This window comes from Cannabis sativa, chromosome 6 (genome assembly GCF_029168945.1).
Source record: "Cannabis sativa cultivar Pink pepper isolate KNU-18-1 chromosome 6, ASM2916894v1, whole genome shotgun sequence".
Lineage (NCBI taxonomy): Eukaryota > Viridiplantae > Streptophyta > Magnoliopsida > Rosales > Cannabaceae > Cannabis > Cannabis sativa.
In genome coordinates, this window is record NC_083606.1 from 33220626 (window position 1) to 33227010 (window position 6385).

Below are 6385 nucleotides of genomic sequence, written 5' to 3' on the forward strand. Positions count from 1 at the left end.
TGCTAATGTTTCGAAAGATGAATGCATGTTTGACTTTTGATTTAAAGCCTCAACCACTCTATAACTTGTTTGATGATCATTTGAAGCGAAATCGACAAATTACACATGATTTTAAGATATGATAAAGGCAATTTTTTTTTATCGATTGAGCTTTTCAAGTCTACCCTATTTGTTAAATCCCTAGTTTTACCCAATTTGAGCCTAAATGTTGACATCTTGTTTTTCTTTTGACCTTATACAATAACCTTTCGAGCCAAAAAATCCTTATTCATCCTTTTTCACACCATATATTGATGTTTTATGTATTTGTAAAAGTGTGAGAGTTTTGTTGAGGAAAAAATATTGATGATTATGTATAAGTGATGATGAGATAAAAAAAAATTATTAATCTCTTAGAATGAATGTTTTGTAAGTCGTAAGTATTTCACTAAAAAAAACTAAAAAAACATGATGAGAAATACATCGAACAATAAAATGAATACTCGCAACATTTTCAGTGTGGGGGAATAGGAAGTTTTATTTTTTTTTAAAAAAAAAAAGATACAAGATTGAATATTGTGGAGAGTGATTAGAGAATACAAATAGGAATTGTTTGAGAGAATGTTGTATGCTATAGTGTGATTTGAGCCTAAATTAACCTTCTTATCTACCTTTCACCCTAGTCTTACATTATAACCCTATAAAATCCTATTGATCTTTAAATTATGTGTAATTACATTAGTGGAGAATGATTTGGTAATTAAGCTTATAGAGTGGATTTTCGTTGAAATACACATTTCTTTTGAGATGAGCATTGATTGTTGGCATGCATGAATTGATTTGAATGTTAGTAATATGATGAGTTGATTGCACACACACAAAAATTAAGTTTGAAAAGTGATTTATCTTGAGTTGAAATTCTAATGATTGAATAATTTAGATTTTTCATGGAAATATAAAGGGATGTACAATTCTTGAAGATAATTTTTTTTTCTTAAATACCGATTTGCTTAAGCATCATTCATTTTATTATTAACTTACTCGAGGACGAGTAAGAGTCAAGTGTGGGGGAATTTGATAAGTCGATATTTTGCCTATAAATATAGCTAATTTATGTATTAATATTCTTAAATTGATTTTTTAAATTATTGATTAGTGTTATAATTTATTCAGCTATTTTGAAGACTAATCATGCATTTGGAGTCATTTGGAGGGATATTCGCATATTTTGAAGACTAAGCCGGCGAGCTCAGTTTTACAAGGCAGAACTTAATTACGAATTTTGGTAATCCTAAAAGCGGATTGGACTTGCAGCTCAACATGAAAGTTTTAGATCTCGTTCTTAGATTTTCGGAACATCTTGAATCGTCTAATTCCGAGCTGTATTGAAGATGTTATCGCCAAAATACTAATCGGGTACAAAACAGAAATTGTGTTGGCCGCTATAGCGCCCAGTTCTAGAGCTATATCGCCGGTCTGAAACAAAAAACACACAAAAGAAAAAGATAGTTTCAGCACATGGGTTATTCAAGAAATATCTCATGGGCACTATAGCGCCAATTTATCATTTTTTTAAAAAAAAAAAATCCTAATTCTAAGGGGATTCATCTATCTTTTCAAGCACTATAAATAGGACCTCTTAGGCTACGAATTTAATAATTCTATAACTACAAATTAGAGTGAGAGCAAGGAAGAGACGGAGATCGGCTTTGAAGTGTTCTTCATTCTAGTTCTTTTCTTCTCCTTCTACTTTTACTAAATATTATGATTTTGGTTATAATGTCTAGTTCTGAGTAGTTTTCTTTTAGTTAAGGATTATTTTAAAACTCGAAACATGAATTCTTAATTTCATTATTGAATGTTAATTTCTAGTTTCCATCATATCAAATCACTTCAATTATTTTATGTCAATGTTATGATTATTGTTTTAATCTTGTTTAGAGAGCCTCTAAATTAGGTTTTACTTTAATCTAATGTCACCTTAGGATTACTATTCACCTAATAGTCTAGGATTCTAAGTGTTTGTGACAAATTACAATTTTTATTGTGATGATCGAAGAATAGAACCTAGGTTAAATGAATTATATGCTTCATTGATTTGTTGTCTAGATTAGTCTATCTCCATAAAACTCAAAGCTTTATCTAAGTTAAATAAATTGCATGTTTCGTAGATTTACTACTAAGGTAAAAGAGTTAATTATTGAGCGCTTCGCCTTGGTTACATACAATAAGGAGAATGAGATAATTGACTGCTTCAGCGTTATCTGCGGGATTAATAGTTTCTTTGGAAACTGAAATTACATTAATTAATAGGAATTAGGAATGGTTGTTGAGGGAGGCGGATAACTTTTAATTAGTTTCTCATGTCAAAATCTAAATATTAATTTGTCTGTTTTATTTTTATTTCTGCTATTTTAATCTTAATCTCAAAACCCCCTTTTCCTAACTCTTATCATTAATTGTTGAATAATTGAATAAACATAGTCCTCGTGGGTTCGACCTGTACTTACTTTTATACTGAAATAATTGAAAGTATTAGAAAAAAATAGTAAATTTGATAGGGCATACGACACACATCAATTGCCATTTATATTATTTATTAATTAGACAATGTAAAATTTCTTAATTAACAAATAGATCTCAAAACCTCTTTTCTTTACAATAAGTCATTGCTTAGTGAAAATTCATAAATAAGACATAGTCTAATTTAGAATTATAATTGATTAATCAAAATTAATTAACTGAGTCTGCAATCAGTATTATCTCAACTAGTGAGGGGACTATGGGCCTATATAATCGAGCTTCAAATAAGTAGATCTAGAATTTACCAAGTAAATTCTCTAACTTATTAATTCTGCCTTGCGCCACTATAGATTTGGAATTGAATATCACTCTCAATTATATAAAATGCTCTATATATACCACGATATAGATACGTTATGATTATCCATTGTTACAATCCTAATAGTCAAAGATCCTCTAAAGATGATCTACATTGAATAGGGACAAATTTACCGTTCTACCCTTCAATGTATTTTATCTTTAAAACACTTAGCTACCTATAAATGATATTTCAGTAAACTAATATAATTACTAAAATGAGATCTCAATCATTTATCTCTATCAAGCCAAGCTCAAAGGAAATCATCGTTTCACTTCTAAATACTTATAGAAGCTATAGATTTCATATCTATGATTAGCGCTCCCACTCAATTGAACTACCATGTTCCCAAGATGTAAATATCCGTTAGAACCTTTAGTTAGCTTCCACGAACAACTTGAAAAACATAAATAATACAACTAAGCTGAACCTAACCATATCAGGATTAAGATCCGTAGACCTAAGATCAACCATTGATGTTAAATTAGAAAGATATAACGTTAAGTTTATGATATCTTATCTAAGTTCAATATCGGTCCCATCCAATGTATACTCATGTCAGTCTAAATCTAGTGAACTGACAAATCATGGGAATTAAACTTTTGAACATATAATCATGATTATATTCCATTGTGCTGACGATACTATAATCATGAACAAATATATATTTATATATGTTCTGGACTTAATAGAATTTATACATGAAACATAATCATGAAATAAATCATGTGAACCATGAAACATAAAATGATTTCTAATCTTTATTAATTAGTAAATTTGATTATTTTAAAATGAATTTTATTTAGGTCACAAAACCCAACAGTTTATAATGTATCGACATCTGAATCAAAGGTTTATCCGGTGCTAGCCGCCGTTTAATCACATGTGCTAGAGGTTTTTGAATATCTATACTAACACGAACTTTCAAGAAAGCACTCGTACACATACCATTTGGCCCGTGTATCACTTCTAATATGTCACCAGTCGTCTTACTCAGTTCGATGCCCCAAGACTTCGTCATACAATAAACTAGCACCTTGTGCATCATCGTGTTCCTTATGGGCTAAGAGACAATGCTCAAAAACCCACGGACGACCCTCCAAAACCCTTTTGCGATCCGTAATCAAATTAAAACGAAGCACGAAGGTATTCTTGTTGGAAATATTTTACCAGGATCTAGATTTACTACCATGTATGTTTCATTAACATCCTAATATGAATTCTAAAACAATGAAATAAACACATATAAAGTTTAGGAAACCTTACATTGGGTGCAGCGGAATATAATGACTCCTTCCATTCAGGTCTCTAGCCCTTGATTCCTTTCTGTAGCAGAGCATAATCAAGATCTGAACCTGGATCTCTTTCTCTCCTTCCTTTAATACTGATTCTCCTTCTTGTTGTTTGGATTCTTCACAATCTTCTACACTATGATTGAGATACCACTTGATGTGTGTGGGCACTACTCTATCACTAGGATTCGAAATTGAAGAGGAAAAGAGAAGGGAAGTGGTGGCTAGAAAGTTTTCTCTGAAAGGAATGAGATGCTTGGGCATTGTTTCCTGAAACCATCACTTTCTATTTATAGAATACCACATAGGGTTAGGTTTGAATTGTATAGCATTAAAATAATGAAAAAATATAAATGGTAAAACACTTTGCATAGTGGGCGGCCATGATATGGATAATGGGCCTCACTTTGCAATTTTTTCATTTTGTCATTTTTCAATCCCATTTTCTCAAAAATGCCAATTTTTCAATTTAACCATTTAAATGCCAATTCTAATTATTTAATAACTAAAAATTAATTATTAAATAATATTGTCATTTAATATATTTATTAATTTAGACATATAAAGTCTCTTAATTAATAAATAAACCTAGAATCTCTTTTTTTTACAATTTCGCCCTTGCTTAGTGAAAATTCATAAACTAGACATACTCTAACTTTAGAATTATAATTGATTAATCAAAATCAATTAACTGAGTCTTACAAGCAGTATGGCCTCAACTAGTATGGGGCCCATGGGCCTATATAACCAAGCTTCCAACAAGTCGAACCGAATTTACCAAGTAAATTCCCTAACTTATTAATTCCTTATTGAATCCACACTTAGAACTTGGAATTACACTCTCAGTCATATAGAATGCTCTATATGTTCCACGATATAGATACGCTATTATTTATCCATTGTTATAATCCTAATTTGATCAATGGCCCTCTAATAGATGATCTACATTGAATAGGAACTAAATTACCGTTACACCTTCAATGTATTTTATCCTTAAAACACTTAGCTCCGTATAAATGATATTTCAGCAAAGTGAAATGAGATCTCCACCATTTATCTCTGTTTAGCCAAGCTCGAAGGATAGCATCGTTTCACTTCTAAATTCCTATAGAAGTTATAGACTCCATATTTATGTTAGCGCTCCCACTCAATTATACTATCATGTTCCCAAAATGTACGTATCACCTTGACCTAAAAGTAGGCTTAACTAACAAATCAAAGAACATGTATAATACTCTTGAGATCGAATGTAAAGCCCGCTTAGTTTAATTTGGAAATTAGCAGTTAATTATGATTAATTATGAAAATTATTTATAGCTATTTAAATAATTTATTTATACTGTTATTTATTGAATTCAGTGATGCATTTTATGTCATTCAGTAGTTTTCATATTTTGCATTTCCTATGTCTCGTATTTTGGAACCCGGCGTTTGGCTCAGTAGAAATCACAACTTAGTATGTTAGTAGTTTGGGACGGTTTATTAGACATTGGGAATGTCGGGAATGGCTGGGAATTTAGAATTTCCCAAAAATACCCCTTTAGTGTGTTTATGTGATTTTAGTGTGGAGGGGCAAAATGGTCTTTTTGCCCCAATGAGATTTTGTCTTTTAGTGATTTTTATTAATTGAAAAATAAAGGTTTATTCATGCTTTATTTGGCTGAAATGAATTGTTATGTTAAGTGGCTTTAGTTCATTTTTTTTACAAAAACTCAACACTTAGAAAAAAATAGAATTTTCAAAAGCTCTTCTCTCTCAAGCTCTCTCCTTTTTCGGCCCTCCTTGAGCAGCAAGGAAGTGGAATTTTCCTTGGTGATTCAAGCTCATTTTGAGCAGATTTTGTGATCTCTATTTGCTAGTAAGTCTTCTTCATCCTTTCTTAATGTTCTTGAAGTTTTTAAGATGAAAATGGTAGGTTGCATGTTAGTTTTGGATGGCTGATTGTTGCTGTGTTTATATGTTGTTTTCAGAAGCTTAATTAGGTTTTAAATGAATGGATTATCTAGGTTTTAATGCATGCTTGCTATCTTGTTTAAAGCTATGGGTATTTCTATGTAAATATGTGATTTTTGAAAGAAATGGTTATGTATTGTTGCTATGATGTTGTGGAAGTTTGATATTGTTTCCAGGGGTTATTCTAAGCTTGTTTATGTAAGTTTAGATGGATTTGATTGCATGCTAGCTAGGTTTGCTCAAGTTTGAGTTTAGAACTCAAAGCTTGAGCTCTAATGGT